This window comes from Poromitra crassiceps (assembly GCF_964638095.1).
Source record: "Poromitra crassiceps genome assembly, chromosome: 18".
NCBI classification, from domain to species: Eukaryota; Metazoa; Chordata; class Actinopteri; order Beryciformes; family Melamphaidae; genus Poromitra; species Poromitra crassiceps.
The window spans coordinates 7,846,208-7,870,624 of record NC_139636.1 but is presented as its reverse complement, the minus strand read 5'-3'; the positions used below and the strand labels follow the sequence as shown (position 1 = coordinate 7,870,624).

General features: G+C 42.7%; 1 pseudogene across 1 annotated transcript; it reads right to left on the bottom strand.

The window, feature by feature from the left end:
* Nucleotides 1-401: 401 nt before the first annotated feature.
* Nucleotides 402-24,270, bottom strand: LOC310792501 (anillin-like; annotated as a pseudogene). The gene is made up of 22 exons (XR_014553946.1): nucleotides 24,157-24,270; nucleotides 18,878-18,968; nucleotides 18,549-18,716; nucleotides 17,220-17,315; nucleotides 16,571-16,752; nucleotides 15,776-15,868; nucleotides 12,584-12,647; nucleotides 9,076-9,371; nucleotides 8,224-8,318; nucleotides 7,544-7,673; nucleotides 6,759-6,894; nucleotides 6,472-6,660; nucleotides 5,569-5,696; nucleotides 5,248-5,296; nucleotides 5,047-5,100; nucleotides 4,802-4,826; nucleotides 4,296-4,405; nucleotides 2,395-2,448; nucleotides 1,769-1,855; nucleotides 1,213-1,320; nucleotides 874-1,022; nucleotides 402-765 (listed from the first exon to the last, which is right to left on the bottom strand). The product of XR_014553946.1 is annotated as an anillin-like (transcript).
* Nucleotides 24,271-24,417: the final 147 nt, after the last annotated feature.

Below are 24,417 nucleotides of genomic sequence, written 5' to 3'. Positions count from 1 at the left end.
ACACTAACACCTTCATTCTACACTGTTTTGTACTGTAGTGTGTCCTGGCACTTCAAATACATTCTTATACTACTGATTCATAGTTAACGATCTTCCCTGTCCTTCAATATTTATTAGTAGTGTATCTATATACATTTATTTACCATTCCAGTTCAAAATACAAAATAGTATAGATATGTATATTATCCTAATACTGTAGCCACAAGAGAAAGCTCCATCTCAGAGTTACTGAGTGACCGATTCATATCGCCCAGAAAATGCGAAAGCAACTGATTGCCAAAAACAAATATAAAATAAAATCAGATTCCTGCAAAATCGCATAAACTAACAATATCCAAAAGTACATAAAAATAAATACCTATTAAGTTATGATTGGATTATCAGAGAACAAATAATAATGCGATAATCAATCAAATAGGTATCGCCCCAAAATAAATCAAAATCAAATACATGAAGCTCTGAATTAGCTACACTGGTAACTGGGCAGTGCCATTTCAGCAGAAAAACAAAAGCTGAGGAATCAAACAAGTGTTAGCTGGATCTAACGAGCTATTTAACTGGCTGTATGAAAGCGGGTAGGAACTAGCTTGGTGATATGGTTACAGTATGCTTTCCCTCATGTTGCCACTGCTGGAGGCGTCAGACTGCTGTGTTTCTGTGTGGGCCGGCAGTGTTCGGCTCCATGTGTGAAAGTCCAAAAGCACCTGGTTGAGCTTCTCCATCCAGTCCAGGCGCTCTTGCTTGGTGTCGGCTGAGAACCAGCACCTGAGCAACAGAGACACAATTAAAACTCTAAAACATTGAGCATGTTTCACATTTTCCTTGTGGCGATCAGAAAATACACTTAGTAGTTCGTGCATTACAGTGACTCACTTGGCTAAGGCATCCTGGCTGTCGCCCTGCTGCTCTGTCTGGACGTTGCTGACCAGCTCAAAGGTGAAGGGTCGAGCACAGGAGTCCCTCTTGACGGGCTTGACGCTCTGCCTGGGACAGTCGGACAGAAAGACGCTGCCCTCTGCTGCCTGGGAGGGCAAAATAAAAGACAAGGAAAAAGGAAGGAGTGGAGGAGGTGTGAGCATCTCTGCATTTTGCATCCACATTCTGCATCCCCTGCCCATCGTGGCCTCTCACCGCCACGAAAAAGCCAAGATCTTATAATAAGCCTGTCGAAAAGTAGTGACCACTGTTGAGATATTGAGATGATGCTGATACCTTGGATTCCCTGTCGTTGGGGTGGTTCCAGTAGTACATACGATATCCTTCCAGGACAAAGAATCGTCGATGCCACACCCCAAATCCACTCATCACCGCAAACATGGTCTGGGGACAGAATGATGGGGGGAGAGAGACGGGTGGATTAATGCAACAGAAACTAAAGTAGATTCTGATATATGATACAAGGAAAGGCATAAATCGTGTCTGGTATTACCACAGTCTGTGGAGTTGAGCAAAGACAGAGGATACATGCACTTCCATTGGAGTGTAAATGCATTTATGCTCCTATTTAATGTAGTCTTTGCAGACGAAAGAAAGAAAGAAAGAAATTTAGAGGATAATTGTGGTCATTTTCAATTTGGGCCTTATTTTCCTAGTTTTTGCCATCATGGTGAGTGATTGTCAAGATTGTTTTGTCCTCTAGGTGTTTATTGGAATATTGGACAGCAGTGCTCCTACAGCTCTTAATCATCGCATTGCAGGATTTTTATTTATTTAAGCAGGACATGTTTGCAGTGTAGAAAGAGTTTGGGAGAAAAGCAGATGTACTGACCAGGAAGCCTTGGTGGTGGACACTGGAGTGGCTCTTGCTGTCCAGGTGTAGGTAGATGTTGCCCTCTAGAGGAGACAGGAATGGCACCTGCAGTCAGAGGAGGCAAAGAGCAGGGTCACACACTGCTACATTTAGTGAAGCAGGCAACAGAAAAGAGGATTTTCTTTTTCATTCAAAAATGCTACTCATCTATTGATCTATTGAGGAAGAAGACTACCTGAAATTCAATCACTACAAAAACAAACCATTCCAGCATCAGAAGCTAGTAACTTTCACACACTTCATAATGTGCATTTAGCAGTGTGTGTCACTTTGTTCTAATAGTACATATCACATTCTGGATTTGGAACTCATTAGTTTGGAGGTGAAATTACTCTACTGTTAAAATAACTGCAGTTGATTATAGAACATCTACAGCCAGCAGCATAAAGTCGTCATGACTTCTGAGATAACAAGACAATGGAAAGAATGAACTAATGAGGTGAAACCCATTCACACCAAGCACACACACACTCTCCACTCTGGGGCGGATGGATGTTGCCAAGAGTCAGAAGTTAGTGGCTCCATAGGAGCAGAGGGATGTGGTGAGAGGTGACAGGCTGACAGTGTTGTGAAAGAGTGAAAACCTTTGACTGAAACTCATCTCCCAGGAGCCTCCTGACTTTGCCTTCAAGTTTCATCTGAGTGGGGAGAGCAAGACACAGACAGACAGACAGGGAGGGAGGGACAGACAGACATGTTACATCACCCGTGACCCCACCCATATGCAGAAAGTTACAACATTGTGAGGAAAGGAGTTAAAGGGATGTGTAGTAGGGCTGTCACTTTTCGAATTTAACTTCAAATGTGGGGGAGGAGGGCATGTTCGAATGTATAACTGACCTGTTAGAATTTATTTTTTTTATTAACCAAAATTAACCAACTGCTGCTTGCTGGTAATGTTAATCCCATGTCAGAAAAAGTATCCAGATTTGTCGCGTTAGTCTCTTCAGAGAAAGATTGTCTCCAGGGTCTGAAAAGTTGTCTCGAGTTGGATGCAGTAAAAACAAAATAATAATAAATAAAATAAAATAAATTAACCAAAAAACTTTGAATATATTCGAACATTTTGCAGGCATAATTTTGGGAAAAAGTGACAGCCCTAATGTGTAGCATGCTTCCCTGGTGGTACTACACACCCAGTGTTGTAGTTACCGTAGTTAGTTTTTTTTATTTCCGTGTCATGCCATTTCCGGCCCATCCCACATGGGATTACAAGACACTATCACACCAAAAAATATATATAAACATAACATAAATTGTTATTGTAAGTTATAAATCGTAAGTTATAATTGTAATAATTGTAAGTTATAAATCAATTGAAATCAAGAAAGTAGTGCGTGCAGGTGCTCAGTCCTTAGGTGGTTCAAAACAGACAAAGGGAGGATGTCAAAGCCTTATAGTTATCACCAATGGATAGCTTCCCTAGGCACAAGTCCAGTAGTTGAAACCAAATACTGATAGCAAAAAAAAGAAGAAGCAGACACTTTGTAGCCATACAAACTGTTGAACCCTCATTATCAATGCTAACATAGTTATTTTATTATGGGTTGAGGTTCAAGCCCCGAAGGGGCTGAAACCCTTTTGTTTTTCTACTGGTTTATTATTCATTATTCCTTTTCTGCCTCGATGCAAATATCCGTGAGGTGGTACATCGCAGAAGACATGACATTTGGCCCAATAGACCCTTCTCACGGGGGCCATTTTGGGTCGAAAAGGCAGGGTAAACACAGGTGCAAGCAAAACACTAATGAGGGTTTCCAACTTCCATGATTGGAATTTGGAAAGCCTCATTAGTGTTTTGCTTGCACCTGTGTTTACCCTGCCTTTTCGACCCAAAATGGCCCCCGTGAGAAGGGTCTATAGCAGTTTCAATGTTACTAGATGCTCCAGAAAATATTTTTCGAATCGGCCTGAAGGTGGCGCTATAATTAAAGATTTCACGTTAAAGGCCATAACTTCCAGCCGTTTGTCCGATTTTCAAGCAAGTTTTTTCCACATGTTCAGGTGAACCTGCTCTACAAATTTGCCCCAAGTCTGAGGTCCACATGCCCCGCATGTCTACAATTGTACACAACACCAACCATAGACATCAGAGGTACTAAAAAAAGGCCTGAGAGACTATAGCATTTTCATTAGGTCCTTGATGAACTACCATGTCTGAAATGCCTGTGGTGTGGTAGTAACTTTTATGTTACTCCTCCTTTGAGTTGTCACTCTGTCTGCATTGGGAGACTGATTTCTCCACTTCACTGATGTTGCTTGTGGAAGCATTTGGCTAGCTAGTAGATTAATTTCAAGTTCCATTGTTTTCTGATGAGTCGTGTCATTTTACAACATCAGATTGTTTAATTTAAATTTGCATATTGATTATTGGATGTCTTCATTGTACGCTTGCCAAAAAGTCAGTGTTATTCCTTAAATGCATACGAGGATGCCGAGAGCGTGTGAGCATCAGCAGCCAGGTAAGAGCGCAGTGCCAAACTACCTTATCCAGAGGGAACTTGCTCTGTCCCAGTGAGGCCAGCGTGATCTTATGGGAGCCCACCAGACAGAAGTTGCTGGAGCGACGAGGATTTAGAGCGGGCAGGGTAGCAGCTGGAGGAAGAGAAAAGACAGAATGACAGCTCATCACAAACCAGATGTGTGTAGGATCAGTGTTTTCCATTATTCAGTCATTCATTCATTCCCCCACTGCTGGAAAATTACAACTGTTGCAAATTACATAATATATCACATAAAAAAAGGTTTAATCGAAACGTCAAAATCGTATAAAATTTCCCCAATACTGGATGAAAGTTTTTACATTTGTTCACAGCGGAAAATAACTTGTCAAGAAATGATGCAATGCATTGGACATGTTGTATGTAAAATATCTGTCCAGCACAACCTCCCGGAAATCACATTCTATCTACATAGCAAATGAACTGGAAAACTAACAGGGAAAACTCCTCATCCTAAAACACATCTTGACCGGAAGAAAAAACAACTTACATGTCATTGTGTTGTTTGATCTCTGCTGAAAACAAAAGACAAGATTTAGACAATACATCCTTGAGAGATGCGAGATGCATCCACACAAACAACTTTATTTATCTAGGCATGAAACAGGATACTCACTTTGATAGTATTCAGAAGCTTTCTTGGAGTGACCTAAATGTGTAAAGACAACCCAAATCAATGACTGCACCTCGTAAATCCATACCTGCTCACTATTTGTCAGGAAATGACTCATTTACCCGTGACTTGGTGGTGGTGCGTTCCACACTGCAGCTGTTGCCTGAAGTGTGGGACTAGATATCAGGAAAAACAGAGGTACCATTACAAATCCACACATCACCTCCAATCCATCTGTGCTGTGTGTTTTCACTGCAGCTCTAGCAGAAGGACAAAATAACTAAACTACAATCAATTCAAAAAAATATGTGAAATGTTCTCACCAGGCTGTAGACCTCCACATCAATCTCAAAGTTGGAGCGAATATCCTTCCTGAAATATTAGGGATATCAGAAAAACAATGTAATCCTATATTCTATAAATTCACATTGCTATGCGAAATTACCTCTGTAACGAACATGCTTATGACTATAGTGAAAACCTCGTATTTCAAACGAGTTAAGGTTTTAGGAATTGCGAAAGTTTGCTGATTTGAAGCTCATGAAAAGAAGCAAATTATTAAAATAGACATGACAACAACAGCATTGATGTCATATGGGGATAATTGCACATCCACAAGCTGCAGCTGAAGACAATCTGCTTACAGAGTGATGGAGGTGGAGAAGGAGATGGTGTCTCCGTTCTGGGCGTCGGCAGCCGTGGCCAGCGGGGGTGGCGACGATGTTGCAAGGCCCGTAGCGGATTAGGACGAAGAAGTAATGACTGGGGCGACCTTTGGGGGGAGAGGGGGGGGGGGGGGGGGTGTTAGAAATAAAAAGAAGTGGAGAGATGGACATAAACAATCAACCATATTTGTGTTCAATGTGTCTGATAATAATAAAATGCTAAAAATTCAATTTAAAGGGACAGCTCACCCTAAAATCCAAACTACATATTTTTCCTCTCACCAGTAGTGCTATTTATCCATCTATATCGTTTTGGGATAGTTGCCTGAGTGTTGGAGATATCGGCCGCAGAGATGTCTGCCTTCTCTTGAATACAATGGAACTGGATGGCACTCGGCTTGTGGTGCTCGAAGCAGCAAAATAATACATTTGAAAAACTCAACTGCAATGTCTCTTTCCAGAAATCATGACCTGGTTACTCAAGATAATACACAGACTTTGTTGTGAGCAGTTTCATGTAGGAACTATTTTCTTTTGCAGTCTCACAAAGGAACTAGCTAGCAGCGCCAGCTAGCGGGTGTAGTTCGGTCAAAAGAAAATAGTTCCTCCATGAAACTGCTCATAACAAGGTCTGTGGATGGATTATCTTGAGAAACAGTTACACTGAGGAAAGCCACAGGCTGAAACGCGTCTGTTATACTGCTGCTGTGTGGATTAAAATCCTTTTGAAACTTGACCTGCGAGTGCTGCCAGTTCTATTGGACTTTTCATGGTATGTCGAGCCGGCACCCAAAGTATTTATTAGCCTACTGAGTTGAGTGCACCAATTCTTGGACACCAGTAAAAGACACAGAAGTAGAGACATTTCTATTACTGTAGTACCTGTCCAGTTGCGTGAGGAGCAGACAAACTCCACCTTGAGGGGAAGCTGGACTTTGCTGATGCTGACAGTCCCTCTGCAGGGCTGCTGGGAAATGTAGTCCGCATCTCTTCTTGCTGCCTCCTCAGACTCTGAAATTCTCTCCTCCCTCAGTCTGGCCACCTCTGCCAGCAGGGCAGAGCGCTTCTCACCTGACAAACAGAGACCAAACCCAAGGATTATTAAAGGGAACACAGAAAAGGAAGAAATAGTGTGAGCCTGATTTAAATCCATGGACTGGTTGACCTACAGGAGACGAGCAGGAGCTTCTCAGCTTCAGCCTCCTCCAGAGAGCCGCGGCCATGCTCCTCATCAGTGCAGCAGCTCAGAGCCTGCAGGCTCTGGGTGATCACCGTCTGCAGCTTCCCTGCTTCTTCATTTAGAGCCTACACAACCACAAGATAAAACCCAACGTCAGGCAAAACACCACCGTCCGGACCTTTATTCTGACTAATTATAGGGAGTCTATTTTCTTATCAATTAGAATACTGAAAAACCGGAGTTTTCGAAAAATAATGAATGCTCACTCAATTGAAGTGCAGTTTCTAGTTGCAGTTTGAATTGACTGAATTAGCAGTGTATTGGCCTGGCGAGGCGCAGAGGCCATTGCAGTGGAGGTGAGGTGACATGGTTAAATTTTCTTTTGGCCTTGGCACAAATCCTGTCCTGCAAACGTGCTAACTCAACAACAGTATTGCACAACAGTATTTCAGTGAGTTCTCAGACATACTAGAGACCGTTGTATCTGCAGTTTTGGGATCAGTGATGACCCCAGTACTCTGAATCAGCTGTTTTTAATGTTAACCTATTTTGCATGAGCCATTTTTGAGAGCTCAATAAGCCATTCTATCAGTGCAAAAAATATGTTATATGGCATATTTTCTACTTTATTATTATTATAATTGATCATATTTAGTCTTTATTTGAGGCTTATTATGTAACATTTTATTAAATGAATAAATAAACAATATTATATTACTTGTCTCAGTCTAGCCCTGGTTGCACCTTAAGGAAACTGTTGCCAATGTTACACACCATGATTTTGTCCTTGATGTTGATCGAGGCTTGAGGGCGGAACTTCTCTTGGCCTCCCCTCTGAATCCGAGGAGTAACACTTTGAATTGGGGGAAGTTTATTCTGTCTTTGTGTGCGGTAAGCATCAATACTGTGGGTCAGAAACAGAACATCAAAATAGAGAAAGGTGAGCGTATAAATAAAGTACAGTCATAGTCAAATTCAAAGTATGCTGAACAGTAGAAACACAAATTGAGGGTTTATTATTGTCTGTAAAGCTCCCAATCATCATAGTGTCTTGCATGCTCAGGTTGACTGGCCTGCCTTTGAATGACATTGCCGCCCCGGAATCATCCCGAAAAATAATTTCAACCATCTTGAAGTCAGTGTAAACAATCCAAGATTCTAAATGTTATTCTTTTCCTTTGTTATTGTCATCTATAGTGGTTATTTTCATAAAAACACCAATGATTGTATCTTTTTTTAAATATGTGCTTTATTAAAAAAAAAAAAAAACTCAATTTGTAACTTGAGTTACTGACAAAGTAACTGGTATAATATTAATTAAACCCTATAAGTAATAAGTTATATTACTGAGTTACTGCTAAAGGTATGTAATATGTTACTTTTGTAATGAGTTACCCCCCAACACTGGCTGTAACTACCTGTATAGAGGACCATTGCTATGCTGCTGTCACTACCTGTATAGAGGAGCAGAGTCGGCAGGAGGGGTAGTGATCTCTTCTGGACTCAGGAGCAGAGGGGAAGCATTGGACTGCTGGCTGACTGCCAGCTGCTGTGGGTGGGAGGATGGAACATTTAGAGGCCATATAATCCAGATATAAAACCACAAGTAGACTTAAAACAGTCTTTCTAAAGTGTGAGCAGCGCACACAGATTCTCAGATGCAACAATGTGTTTGTGAAGAACTGAAAGACACAATATTCTTTGCAGATCCTGAATTCATCAGGTTTCATCAAAAGAACAGGGATGCAATGATACCCAAAACTCATGGTACGATAATATCACGATAGACAGTCCACAATGCCATATTTATCACAATATAAAAAAGATTATTTGAAAAATGAAAAAAATTCCTATAAATCTGATCTGACAGCATTGCTGTATTGATATAAAATGTGTTTTTCCTTTTAAAAACAATGAACTGGGGGAACTGCTGCAAGTTGCAACACTTGGTGAAGACGTAATGGCAGCAAAACAGAGATACAGAGGTATTCGTGACAGGTCGTTAAGCTTATTGACAGGAGTCTGTCTGTCTGCACCCTCTGCTGCTGTTCAAACAAAAACAATATAATTTGCGACAAAGAGAGCTAGTAGAACGCAGCTATAGCGAAATAACCAGTAATATCTACCCATGTATCTACCATAGATTTCACAGTCCCACGAAGGTATCGAGACATTTTTTTCTATCGCGGTATTGCAGAATTGATGACATTGTCAGATCCCTACAGAAGAATACAAATAATTGTGTACTCTGAACATATCTAAGTGGAAAAACACATTTGTTTGTAAACGTATATTTATGATCTTACCAGAGGAGTGACCACAGCCTCTACAGACTTGCTGAGAGGAGAGAGGATCCCAATGGGAGGGAAATCACAGCCTTCCTCCTCTTTGGCCTCTTCCTCCTCACTTTTCTCCTTCTCCGACTCGGTGTCCATCTTGTCCTTGTCTACGGAGCAAGTGCCGATGCCACTGTCGCGGTCCTCGGTGTCTTCGTCGCGCCGTCTCTTTTCCTCCATCATTCCAGCATATTCCAGCACCTCCCCAAACATCTGGTCAATCATCTCAGCGGTGTTGGCCTCATCATGGGAGCTCAATTCAGCCTCTGTAGAGAGAAGAGGAACATCACAATATGCAGAAAGTCACTCTCTGAAACTAATAAAGACACTGGTTCCAACAAACATACTGTAGCTGTCTGACGTGCCGCGTTTAACGTAAACCCAGTGTGCACCATTTACTCACTTATGTCCCACCTGCCCCAAGGTGTCCTCACCCAGCCACAGTGCTCATGCCTATGTCTTTCTAGTCAAGTCTTCATCTCACCTGACCAGCTAGTCTCTCCCCTGGACTCAATGGAGGTATTCGTCTCAGAGAGGGTTGAGTCATTGATTAGCTCAGGCTCCAGGATGAAGGTGACTTTCTTTAGGCCTCCTCTGCCCTCTACCTGGTGAGCCTCTTCCGTTTGGTTTTCATGTTTCAGCCCATCTGTGTTAACCTGCTCTCCATCCATGACATCTCCATCCGTCTCCTGACGGTCTTCTGATGCCTGGACCTCGGTCAGGGTCTGCTCTTCATCATGTCTATTAGTGTCTGCTGGGTGGGCCTGAGCCTCTGCCACAGCCTGTGCCATCTCTACAGCACTTCTCTGGAGCTCAATATCCCTCGTCTGTGTTTCGCTCATAACCTGACCTGCATCTGCATTATGAGACTGATCCATCAGTTCCCTGTCTAACTCCAGACCCATGTCTTCTTCTTTTATATAGACAGTCTCGTAGACAGTCTGGCTTTCCTTGGACTGCTGATCCCCGTCTGTGGTGCATCCATCTATGTCTTTCTGGCCTTTTTCTACTGCAGGGAGATTAATGTCTCCTGTGTGCACTTTATCTCCTTTACGGAGCTCTCTGTCTCCTTGGTCTCTGTTAAAGTTAGGCTGTATAGATTGCCCCATTGCCTCTTGGTTTTCGACTGAGTCAACTAAGAAGCTGACTTCTGACTCAACGTATTCCTCTTTCGATGTAATGTCTTCCTTATGTAATGTAATGTCTTCCTTAAGTTCCTGGCTTTCAGGAGATCCAGCAACCTCAGCATGGACATTAAGCATAGGACATTCCCTATCCTGGACCTCAGACTGTTCACCGTGATCTGCAACATTGCTTCCTTTCTCTTCTTCAACTGTGGATGACTCCCACTGGCCTTGCTCCTCTTCAGCGCACCTATCGTCGTGTTCTTCAACTATGGTAGGCTGTGCCTCATCCAACACCTTGTTAGGGTATCTCCACACCCTCATCTCCTCGTCTGTTGACGGCTCAATCTCCTCTTCAGCATATGAAGAACCATCAACCTCTTCATCCACTGAAAGCAGTTCTTCTGACCCTGTCATTACTTTGGAAATCTCTCGAGTCTCCTTCATGCTGGACTCATCACTAAGAGATGACTCGAACAAGCGTTGAGCCTCAGCAAGAGGCAACTCCGATACACTCTGATCCTCCTCTTTTCCAACAGAAGCCTCCTGCTTTCTTTCTGCACTCTCTCCTTCAGCTTCCACCTCCTCCCAGTCCATGGGCAGCTGCCCTTCATTAGAGCCTTGTAGCTGTACAGAAGCAGCATGAAGGGCTGTGAAGTCACAAGGTGTCTTTTCACCTGTTGAAAAGTCAGTCACACATCTCAACACCAGGAAACTGAGCTCCAGACTCAACAGCAGGTAACGGAGTTTTGTTATCTGTCAATTTTAACACACCAGGAGGTCTCAAAAGGGATTACAATCCACAATATAGGATTCTGAGAAGAAGTTCTCTGGTAGTTTGGTATGGTAAAAATGGTAAAGGAAATGGCTAATTAGTGGCCAAAATGAGTGAACACAGGTTCAGCACCATGGAGAGCTCCATCCGTTGAGCGTAGTTGGAATCAGCCAGGGAAGTGGACTATGAAAACTCTCTGCTGAGAGAGGCTGCATCCATACTCTGAGCAAAGCCAGGCTAAATGGCCAGTGATTGTGTGCTCCAACAGGTATCAGAATCACATACTCTCCACAGGTATCAGAATCACATACACTCCACAGGTATTTTTACTCCGTGACCAGTTTTAGGGAAAGTTACTTCTGAGAAAGTTATTTTACCCTAAATAACTAGTTAAGTTACCATGCCTTTAAAATGTGTATTCTGCTGATGTCATCATCACTAGAACAACTTGGATGTATTTATAACACACGGGTGGCACGAAAAGCCAGACAAATTGTGTGTGACCCTGTACATTCCCTTTTTAATGAGTTCACAAAACTGCCCTCGGGAAGACGCTATAGAGTTCCTGCAGCAACCAAGTACATCTACAAAAACTCTTTCATACCAAACGCAATAAATCTGCTAAATTCATAAACGTCAGACTCATCCACATCAGAACCATGTCCGTTATCGCTGTATGTAATGTGCTGTTGTCTTGTTATATGTTGTATTATGTACCCTATCATTTCCTGTACTGTGTCTGTGTACTGTACTTCTCATGTGTGCAAGCAAACCTGTGAAGCCAAAGACAAATTTCCACATTGTGGACAACAATAAATTGAATTAAATTGAATAGTCTTATTGTATCGATAGAAATCCTCATTAAGTAACAATCTACTGTTATAGAAAATATCAATGTAGCTTTCAGTTACCTGGCTCCACAGTTAACTCGTCAGATTGCAAAGGGAAGTGTTAACTGATCTGGTCTGGTCTCAAAATAAACAGCAGGTAACGCTCACAAGAGCTTTCAATTCAAATCTGCAGGTAAACATTAGTATCATGCTACATGATGTTAAAGCAGACTGTACAGCAGGGTGGTGGGGTGCGGTTGAGGCTTACCACTCGCTTTCAGAATGAACACAAACAATAAAGTGCAGAATTACCGTACTTTGAACTGATGGGGAAAAAAGGGTATGGACATAGCTTTCACTATCAAACCTAATTTATAGGCCTACGGTACTTTAATTTGCACTAAACACTTAACCTTTGAAAGAAAAATAAAAGTAGGAAAATGTAAGTTTGAGCATAAAGTAAGAAAGCAACCGATAAAATGCTAAACTAACGCGTTAAGTAACTCGTTGCCACAAAAACGTACTCTGATTACTCCGCGTTAACTTACTATGTAACACGTTACCCCAACACTGTCCGTGACTTAACAATTCTAGGTGGTCCGGACCTGGCTTAACTTATACAGTCTGGGGAAAGTGTCCCTTAGCATCTGTCTCTGAACACTGGTTTCAATGATTTACAGTAAGGGGATTAAAATACTGTTCTAATGCAGTGTAAAAGTGACTTGTGCTATGGAGTCAAAATGTATTACCTGTCACATTCTCCTCCAGTTTCTCTGCACCAGATGTGGAAGCTTCAATGAAACTGCCATCTACCTGCTGGAAGCAACACTATTAGCACCAGGACTGAAAAATAGGTTGGAAAGAACTAGGACTGAAAAACAGACACAAATGTAACAGACATGTAACAGTATGTGACAACTGACAACACATGCATTTGCAACACTCTCCCTCTGTGAAGTGACCCATCACCCAGCCAGTGACAATGTGTGGCACACTGGCACCGCTAGTGACCCCACTTTGACCAAACAAGACATTCACGGTTCATCATTACACAGAAAAGATAAACCTTAGTCTTCAGTGACAAACCCACTGACCCAAAATCACAACACAGACTTATGCCTAATGTAAATGGTAAATGGACTGCATTTATATAGCGCTATTATCCAAAGCGCTTTACAATGTGCCTACATTCACCCAATGTGTAATGTACACCAGATGCGTTCCGGTTCCGTGTGGATCCGGTCAAACTGCCGGAACAGACTCTCGCCCATGTTATTAGATACAGGGCGATACAGACAAATTACGCACCGGTTCTATTTTTGTCAGATCCCGCATACATCTGACAGATGACACGAGTGTGGGTCTGTTCACAGCCGTACCGGAGCCACTCTGTTCCAGAGCTGGTGGACATTAGCCCTTACACTAAATAGGTGCACAACTTAAGAAGTGACCTTGCTCCTCTAAAAGGAAAACTGGGGCCATGACGTAAATCTGTCATCCAACTAGATCTTCTGCCAATTCCTACTCCCGCTGAAAGCAATATTGCCCATGTCCAGTGGCACCACCAAGTGTTGACTGTGTGTAACAGCACAAAGTGACCAGAGCGTGTCGAGCTATCTGGCAGGAGACTCACATCCCAGGGCTGTAAGGGAGGCCAGATCCTCCTAGATCGAGGAGCAACCCAGGAGGAGGAGAGCCAAGGGCCAGGAGGGGGCCTCGCCTGCTAATCACACAGGCTGATGTATCAATCAGTCTATCGCAGCAACTTACTCAATTCTTCTTTTTCTCATTTTGATTTCAATCTCACCACAAAATGTGGGGAACAATTTTTATCTTCTTATGATGACCCACATTTAGATACAAAACAAAAGAATACATGTTTTGTATAATATATTCTTCCATCCTACTCGTCTCACGTACAATTTTAGTCACATTTGTAATTGTAAATGTAACAAAAACTAAAATTACTTGGATACATCAACTGGCTTATAGTGAATAAAATGGCTTCCTGAATGTCCCAAATATTCGACACCAACACACGCTTTATACAAAGATTTGACAGCAAGCATGGCATTTATGGGAGGTCTTGGTGGCCAATGCCATACAGACAAATGTTGCTACACCACTTATTGGACAAATGATTTTCCATACCATTCATTTATCATTTCTTTACAGATAAAAAAAAACTCAAGTGAGTGTGAAAACAACACTGATGGAAACACATCTCATTTGTATATTTGTACTGTGATAATGTAGTCATGAGGGAGAAAAGGCCATGCCTGTCATGTGCGAAAGGCGAGCCAACTAAATGAATAAAATAATTTCGTTTCCCATAGGTCTGGTATTCTATCACTACAGTCACTTATTGATGTATCAGTATTAATACACATTTAAAACTGTAAAGGTTTTTAACGAAGCAGTGGGCTAGGTCTGTCACTTTTCCCCAAAATAAAGTTCGAACGAACTTCGAATTGCCCGCAAAATGTTCGAATACATTCAAAGTTTTTTTTGTTTTTTTTTGCAGGCCAGGCCACCGGGCATCGGCCCGACGTGCCCAAATATGCAGTCCGCGCCTGCCGGTTACATCGTATATAAAATATAGTATAAAATATTTAAAGAATATTTTAAAAAAATCCTCAGCTGTCCTCATGATCCAGTCAGTCAGCTCCTCTCTGCTGCTGTGTTAGCTTGGACGCTCACAGTCACAACACTGCCTCACAAACTTGGCTGCATCCAACTCGACACAACTTTTCAGACCCTGGAGACAATCTTTCTCAGAAGAGACTAACGCAACAAATCTGGAGACTTTTTCTGACATGGGATTAACATTACCAGCAAGCAGCAGTTGGTTAATTTGGTTAATTAAAAATAAATAAATAAATAATAATGATTAAAAAAAAAAACGAACATGGCAAATTACATTCGAACATGCCCCTCCTCCCCCACATTCAAAGTTAAATTCGAATTTCGAATAAAAAGTGACAGCCCTACAGTGGGCATCCTGGTCTAGACTCTATCCTGTATTAAAAGCAAGGAAAATCAAGCAAACCGATTTCTAAACTATTTAAAACCAAGTATATCAAGAATTAACCGACAGTCATGGCACATACACATTTGAATGTTGTTGTTTTTTTTAATCAAGTTTTTAGGGATGTTTTCTCCCATTTTATGCCCAATTGTACTTGGCCAATTCCCCTGCTGTCCTGGACATTGCTCCACCCCCTCGGCAGATCTGGGGAGAGTTGTAGACTCAGCACATGCTTCCTCCGATACATGTGTAGTCACTTCTTTTCACCTGACAGAGAGGCGTTTCACCAGCAGGACATAACGTGTGGGAGGATCACGCTATTCCCCAACTGGCCAGAGGAGGCACTAGTGCAGCGACCAGGACACATACCCCTTAATCTGGCTTCCCACCCGCTGACATGGCCAATTGTAGGTCTTGTGTTGGTAGTAGGGGTGTCAAAAATAATCGATTATAAGATGCATCGCGATGCGGACGTGCACGATTCTGCATCGATTAACAAATATCAAAAATCGATTATTAAATTTTTTTTTTTTTTTTTTTTTAATCAAATAAAATAGAATGTAAGTACATGCAGTTGTTTATTTTAATTATGGATCATAATACAATGCAATTCCAAATGCACTTTTATTTTAAAAGTAGCCACACAGTGAGAAAAAAGAAAGTGAGAAAAAATAAATCATGTATTGCGGAAAAAGTGATGCATCGATTTAAGATGCATCGCGATGCATCGTGATGCATCGTTTAATCGAATCGAATCGAATCGTTGACAGATGAATCGTAATCGAATCGAATCGTGAGGCCAGTAAAGATTCACAGCCCTAGTTGGTAGGCAGGGAATCTACCACTGCACTACCTGGATGAGCACATTTGAATGTTTGACAAGCAAAACCGGTAAGATGACAAAGTAACAAACCTCAGCCAATGACGGGTCAGAGTTGCTCCTCTTCAGCCAGGCATTCTCCCTGATTGGTTGGGCGTGCAACTGCCGCAACTCCAGCTCCCGTTCCTGATTGGTGGAAACATACAAGACATCGGACAGAAACTCAGCGGGAATCTTGAGAACGGAATGACTTCAACATTTGAGTATGAGCAGCATGTCTGAAGAAACACAACACACCATAGAGGAATGTGAGAAGCACAAAACAGGGTTCGTACTGCTTTTTGAACAGTAAAAATCAAGCCCTTTTCAAGCCCTTTCAGAGCAATGAGAGCAGATGGTTGGCCTCATGACGTGGAGCGGAGCGGAGCTGAACAGAAAAATGCCCCTTTTCATTTCGGGGCCCATGTCAGTGAATCCAGCTCCGGTCCACTCCGTCCGCGGGCCGCTCTGTCTCGTCTGAGATGCCAGGAATGAGAATAAATTTGACAACAGGATCATCTCATTTCAGGTATGAAACGATTTTTGGTTTACATTAGTGATTGTGTCGATGAAACGCCAGTTTATGTTGAAAATCAAGCACTTTTCGAGGAGTATATTAAAATTCAAGCATATTTCTAACATTGAAAACATGATGGTTAAAATCCAAACTTTCAAGACTTTGTACGAACCCTGACAAAAGATTCATCTAAGTCACCCGACTAGTGCGCCATCGCACATCCTCTCCAGAGTCTCCACCCTTTGCACACGGCTTTCTAGTCACAGATAATATATTGGTGCACCTGTAATATCAAGCCACAGATCTGCTCTCTGGTGAGTTGACCAACCAACCTGGCGGATGCGGGCAGCTTGCTTGGAGCTGGGCGTCTCACTGGCCTGGAGTTTCTCCTGGACGCCCGACACAAAGTTGGAGAGGGTGCGTGGAGAGTTGGGAGGACCCGGTGTGGGGGCGGGGCTAGCCAGAAAGATGGGGACTTTGAAGCGTGCCACTCGCTGATCAAACTCTCCCTCTCCTGCAAGAACAAAGATGGAGTAGTCTCTCAGATATCAAGCTGCTATCACGCTAAAATGGGTTATCGTGTATGAGACAATACCCGCAACCCTAAAAGGTGAAAATGTCGTTCATTCCTAGTCATGCTGAATAGAGAGATAAGAAATATGGAATATAAGAGAGATGGAGGCTTAGACTGAAATAACGAATGCAAATTCTAGCCAAAGAATATGATTTGAATTGAAAGCCAGATATGAAACAACTTAACAACCCAAAAATAGCACAGTATGTATCATAGATTACCACTATCAAAAAATCGATGTGAGTCTAATCGTGTGTGTCTGTGTGTGTGAGTGAGTGAGTGAGTGAGTGTGTGTGTGTGTGTGTGTGTGTGTGTGAGTGAGTGAGTGAGTGAGTGAGTGAGAGAGACAGAGACAGAGACAGAGACAGAGAGAGAGAGAGAGAGAGAGTGAGTCCATCCATCCTCACTGAGAAGATGCTCTCTGAAGGCCCTGTCCTGGATGATGGCTGATGGGCTGTCTGTCCCAGGATCTGACAGGCACCTCTGGACCGGATCAGCTCCTCCTGAAATAACAAGCCTCTGCTGTCACACACTGCCTCAGTCAACAGACAGCTATTTGTGGCACTGACTCAGTCTCACCGGCTCAACACATTCCTCAACACCTTGACAATGGATCTTATGTTACATGTACCGGTACTGTATGTAATCCAACACAAATAACTTTAGGAAAAAAACAAACCTAAACATATGCATATACTGTATAAATAAAATGCCAGTGTTTCCTCTGTAAGTTGGTGCAGCTGTGGTGCGCTTGGGGGAAATTCTAGTTTTATCCCACATCTGGCATGTATCGTCGCCATACTTCACCTCTGCTCTGTTCTGTAGGCTACTAGCCTTAGCCTACCACTTAAAAAAGAAGAAGAAGAAAAAGGTGGTTAACCGCCAAACCGCGGTGAAACTGGCCGCGGTGACCGCAATGATGAAAAATCCATACCGTCACAGCCCTATCCAGCAGGGGACCCCAAACATCCCTTTCAATAAAAGCATTACTTCTAAAACATTTGGACGACATTATGTTAGTTGTACGATATAACAGCATCAGGTTTAAGGTGCTACACCATCGACATCCTCAGCCAACGCCATCCATGTGTCCAGTCAAGAAACATCCAGTGTTTCAACCTCTTACTCGATACACTCAAGATTGGGGGTCCACAGTGATGATCCGTGTCGGTGGTGCGTCTCCAGCTAACGCCTAGCTGGTGCTAGCTGATTTGCATTAATCTGCTGTTGCCTGCTCCTCCCCAGTGTTAACCAGTGATGCATCAGGGAGTTACAGTAGGTCATCACTCAGCTCTGTGGTTTTAGACCTACAGTAGACTGTAGATGATCATATGATCCCACACACTGTGTCTACACTTGCATCATACTTGATGGCAACATGGTCAAGGAACCTTCATCAGGAATGAATGAGTCATTTTTTCTTATCTACCTTTTTGTTCTAGGCCTAGGGCAGTGGTATGCAACCTTGCCTTACTCAGGGGCCACATTGACAAAAAAAATCTGTGCATGATAGTTAGTCCAGTTAATCCAAAAAAGTCCCTTTCCTCCCTTTATTTGACGTTTTATTTGTATTTATTTATTTATTTTAAGTAGGACTTAAAAGAGCCACAACTACCCATAAAGTGGTACCTAGCGTTAGCAGAAACAGGTAAATTGTTTACCCGTTTAAATAAAGGCTAAAAAATAAAATAAAAAATAAAAACCTGAGCCTGCTTCAGTAGTAAAGCCCTTCTTACCCTCTCGCCTCTGGGTGAGCTGCTGGACCCGGGACCTGATGGAGGGGAGAGCCGGTGTGTCAGGCTTCATCTGCAGCTCCACCGAGCGGCCAGAGGTGGATGGTTGAGGACTACGGTTCTCCTGATCGGCTCTCTCAACGCGCCGCCGCTTTTGCCCCTCATTCCTCTCTGAGATATAAGATGGAAAGACGTACAGTGACAAGACAGGAGTCACAACTGTGAATAATCCAGATGACTGTTGAGTCTGTGTATAGATACACTGAATTCATGCACAAAAGTGTATGTGCTCTCTCGCTAACACACACACACACACACACACACACACACACCTGGGGTCGAGGGCAGATTCTCTTCTGAATCCGACAGAGGAGCTCTCTGTCTTTTCAAGTTACCATCGCCATCTCCAGGTTCCATATTGAGCTATGAACAGAGAAACATAAGTGTATGTATTTTAGGTGTTCAGCTGGCACTGTTATCCAGAACTGTGGAATATGCTCAAGTTCACCAATTACCAAAGATACATACAAACAACCACTCATAAGTATCAAAGCCATCTGCATGTGTCATGATAATGGCTATTTATTTATAATACAGAGTATTTAGTAAAAAAATAAAAGCCATACAGAAAAAACAACAGTGACAACTGACACACCTAAAACTGTGTGCTATGAAAAACAGTTTGTGAATGTGAGCCAGCCTCCAGTCAGCCACAGTGCACACTCCCAGTTGAGCAACATTTCTTCTACCTAATAATTTCAAAACAGGTAACGCGAGAAGAAACGCCAACACGGGCAGGCAGACACAAAACCACTCAAAATCACTATTTTACGATAAAAAGGGTGACTGTCAGCTAGCTAAGGGTCCACCTAGCGTTAGTTACATTGCCATGCCAATAATAACTCTGTGGATCAACGGTATGCCGTCTGTAATTTGACAAGTTAGTTAGCTAGCTACGTCAGTGTCATTTGCGTTAGCTCATTTCGTGCTAGCTAAAGTTATGTTAGCTAGTTAGCTGTTACCGATAGCAGCGATGTGCTAACGTTAGAGCAAGTTCGCAAAACTCACGTCGTCGGGTCTTACCTGAGAAGAAGTATTTGTAACGCTGCCTATAACGTTAGCTGCTGGGGAGCCACAAAACACAACCTTGTTGTTTGGTTTGTGAAGCCTCCTCCTCTTCTTCAGCTTTCAAACTTTGAATTTCAGCGGGTCTTATGGTCTCTCCTCTCTTCTGACGTGAGGTGGCGGGTGGCGCGCGCAGCAGTCCCGTAAATACTCGTGGCCACTGGTCTCGAATCAGATTTGACTCCCATAGCCGCTTGTTGAGAACATGGTTGAGAAATCTGTAATCTGACCCTAGAAAGCAGGCGTAGTGGGTTAGTTTTACCGTAGTACAAAGACTAAACGCGCAAATAGAGTTAGAAAGAGAAGAGAAGATAGAAAGATATATCTTCTCTTGGCAACAATAATCTGGGTTCTGCCTGGGCTGGGATGGTCTAAAAACTATATTGGGTCGAAAAACAAACACAAAGGTGGTTACTGTTGATGGTTTTAAATCGGATAAAAAGCTGGCACAGGAGTAATGAGTTTTACCTAAGGTTTGACCATTGGGTTTGACACCCTTGCTTTGAGTGACATTACTGGAAAAACAAACTATCATGCTCTGGATCCACCCCCTTTGTCAGTAAACCAGCAGAGGGTGCCAACAAGTCAGTCCACAGTAATCCCAGTCGCCAAAAACGGTCACCCAGGTTTTAAATGACTATAGGCCAGTTGCTCTGACTTCCCTAGTCATTAAGTCCTTTTTGAACAGCAAACAGGGCTAGGTGTGGGCAGGGGTAGAAGATGCTGTGGGCAGCCAAATCATTCTTTAAAATTATTACTATCTATGAAAATGCATTTCTCCATTGTTGAATGGTACAGTTATTTCATTTGTAATCAATTATTTGTTAATTATCCTATTGCAGACAGCCCCTCACTTTTAGTTTCCGATTTCTGTGTGGTGCTGATGAACAGTTCCTTTTATAATTAACTAGCAAAGTACCCGGCCCGGGTTAAATAGGCACAAAGCAATACAACTGCGTCTTTTGCTTGGCCGGAAATGAGAAATGATGGTGGTGGTCCAGAAGGTTTTCAGGAGTATAGAACCTGCCTATGAATGCACATTTTCAGCCCAATCCAACCTGGGGTGTGGGAGTGAGGTGGTTTCCAGGACTTCCAGGCGGTCCCAGGACTTTACAACCTGCCCATGACCTACCCCAGATCATAACGCACCGCTGTGCAAATTTCCCGCTCAATCCAACCCGGGCGTGTGGGCATGAGGTGGTTTCCAGGATTTTCCAGGACCTTCCAGGCAGCTCCAGGACTTGATGATGTGTGACACGTCATCAAGTCCTGGTCAAGACCTTCCCCAGATCATAACCACCGCCATGCAAAATTTCAGGCCAATTGGAGCTGGGCTGTGGGCGTGAGGTGTTTTCCAGGACTTTCCAGGTGGTTCCAGGACTTGATGACGTGCCCATGACCTTCCCCATGCACAATTTCAGCCCAATCCAACCTGCGGTGTGTGCATACATAAAAGACACACAGACAGACATATACACACAACTTCAACTTTATTATGTAGATATAAAAAGTGCTCTGAGAACGCATTATTTGGCCTCCGTATACTGTTTATGGCCGGATGTGGGCCACAGACATTTTCTTAATTTTCAGGTAGGCCATGAGTCGAGAACGTTGGGAACCGCTGCAGGTAGGCTATGCGGTATGCAGGTAGGCTATGCGGTATGCAGGTAGGCTATGCGGTATGCAGGGTGCAGATTGGTTCACCTGTGGCACACACACAGTAAAGAAATGCAATACTGAGAGATTGCATGATGTCAATATTTGATATCAAATTCAACAAAAGTGTCGATTCACTTGAATGTTAATTCCAATTCACAATAAACATTCCATTCATGGTCGTATAACATTTAGATAAATTATGAAATGAGCACATTTCACTCTAAATATGAATCAGTTTTTACCTGACCCAAATACAAGCAAGTTAAGTCTGTGGGCCCCAATTTTTTTATTTTTTTATTTTATTTTATTAGGCCTACATTTGAATATTCAAATATTTGATTTGATGTAGAACCATAGAGATCTGTTAGGAGCAGCACAGTCTCTAGCAGGGCTTTTAGACTCCGCCTTGTTGTGTTATTCATAGTGTTAAGCAGACTTATCAACCAAGAAATGTTTGAAGCTGATCAAATATTTGATATTGCCAGATAGCATACATCTTTGGTTGTAAAACTTTTGACCCAAGGGGCAGAGACAAGTGAACAGTGTGGGGGGGCAGGGGGGTTTGGGGGCATCTTTTGCCCCACTGTCTAAAAAAATGGGGACATTTACAAAAGTACTGAAAATACTTACATTTATAATGAGGTCCTTAAAAGTGGTTGGATTTAGCCTACCAGAATCTCTGAGTTTCAGTCTCGTGCACTCTGTCATCTCAAAATTCACCTATGATACCATTATTATATGTCATCATTAGTGCTGGGCAAAGTTTGATACACTTTCTTCCTTAGTGCTGGGCCAAGCTTGATGCACTTTCTTCCTATACTACAGTATCACTCTCCACGTAGGCTACAAGTACACACTATACAGCGACTTTCTGATTGCTGAGCTGTCATTGGCTGTTGTGTACTACTCTCTCATAGGCGTTCTTAGCTCAAATATGCATCTGGTCGCATATTTGCTATGGTAACCGGTGGATACATTTTTGTGGATACATTTTGTTTTAATCTCTTTATTGTTTGAAAACCGTGTGAAAAGTCCTTGAAATGAATCATTACAAAACAGTGGCAACCCTGAAGTTGCTAAAATGCAGTGTGTGAACAACAGTGCTGTTTGTGTGTGTGTGTGTGTGCGTGTGTGTGTATGTGTGTATGTTCTTCATAATCTTCTAAACAGCTTGCAGGTGCTGAGTGTGTGTTAGAGATGGAAATGGAAATTAAATTTGTGTGTTTGTGTGTGTGTGTGTGTGTGTGTATGTATGTATGTATGTATGTATACACATTTAAACACATTTCTCTCTCCAACCTACACATTTTAAAGCACCATGAAACCACCAAGTCCTAATGAAGAACCCACCCACACATGCGGGGTAAAGTTCCAACACGCTTCTCAAGGTGTGAAGATAAGAAGATAACAACCCCCTTCACTTCTTGGAAACCGTTTTCAGCTGATATAAAGACTGATAAAAAAACATACACATACGCAACACAGCAGCGAGATGACGATCACTACACGTCCCTGTGGTTTAGATGTTTTCAGGTAAACCCTTTTTCCAACACAACTTTTAGACCAACACTAATACTAATACACAACTTTTATACCAACCCTACTACTAATACATATATAAATATATAACACTACTAATACACGTGGGGCTGCAGAACAGGTGAAGCACGTGCACACACAGACGAGGACATAGGAATAAGGGAAAGAATATTGATTGCAGAACACGGGGAAGTTGGGCTGCAGGCTGCAGGGGAAGCTTGAGCTGGTAGCTGAGAGCCATGGAACTGAAGCTTGGCAGTTAGGGACCAAGGAAGCAGGTCCAGAGTGGGATCCAAGGGGACTCCAGTAATGCAGAGTTCCAGGGCAGAGCAGCAGGGCCGCACGAGATTTATAGTATGGTATTGTAGGGAATGACAAATGAGGAAGGTAAAAGTTGATCCAGCAATGTGTGCTGGCATCATTTATTACAAATCCCTATCTATGTACATGGAAGTTGGTAGCTATAGCTAAGAGTGGTAAGCTAGCTAGTAGCTGCAGGCTGTGTGGAGTGGTCTAGTTGCCTCCTGTGTTAGGAGACGCAGTAGACTGAAGAACAAGAGACTTTGATTAGCTTAAATAGCCCCAGCTGCTCAATCCAACAGAGTCACATCACTGCACTTGAGGTTTCTGTCCCAAGCCTGCTATAGATCACTAGCAGACTATGTTGTGGTCACCACAGTATCTGGCATCTGAGTACCTGCATGCATGCATACCCCAGTTTGAGTTCTTGCTCATTTATTTGTGAAAAAAATCTCCAATCTTCCTAAGCACACGGTATAATGATCTATAGGTACGGAGTCAGATATGTGTTTTTCTAACTTTGGCTTTGTGTGTATAGGCTACATTCTGAGCTGTAAATGGTGAGTTGAGATTCAGGTGATATTGTGCGACTGGGTCTGCGTATGTGTGTGTGGGGGGCCTTTAGTAGGTATTTGTGCCCATCAGGGGCACCTTTGTCTTATAATCTGCCTGCTATGACTCTGCAGTCCACTAGTAGCCACCTTGGCTATAGTGAGCCAAAAACGTCATTTTAAGCCCTGCTGCGAACATCGTCTGCAAATGTGTGGGGAGTGATGTCAATGAACTTAAGCTTCAGAACTCGCCATCTTCGGCTGCTCCGAGTCCCTGCAGCTGTGCAACAGTCTCTGACACAGGGGACAACTGTTGCCAAAAAACTCATTCTGCAGGAATGGAAATCCCCCTCTTCACCTTTTTTTCCATTTGTGGTTGACGGACATGACCTCTGTCATATGGATGGAGAAACTTAGGTTCCTGAGGACCAACTCACCTTAGGGGCGACGGGTGACTTGCATGCCTGGTTTCTCATAGACCCCTTGCGTGGGTTCCCATGCACAATGTCCCTTACAAGCACATAAGCACCTTGTGGAGCTGGTGGCACCATGTTGCAATATTGAGCATCGATAATATATATGTGTATACGGTATTTATATATTCCCCCCCCCGTGACTGAGCTTGTTTGTTTGTTTTGTTTGTGTATTGTTTAAAAAAAATCTGAAAATAAAATATTGGAAAAAAGGAAATTAATTTA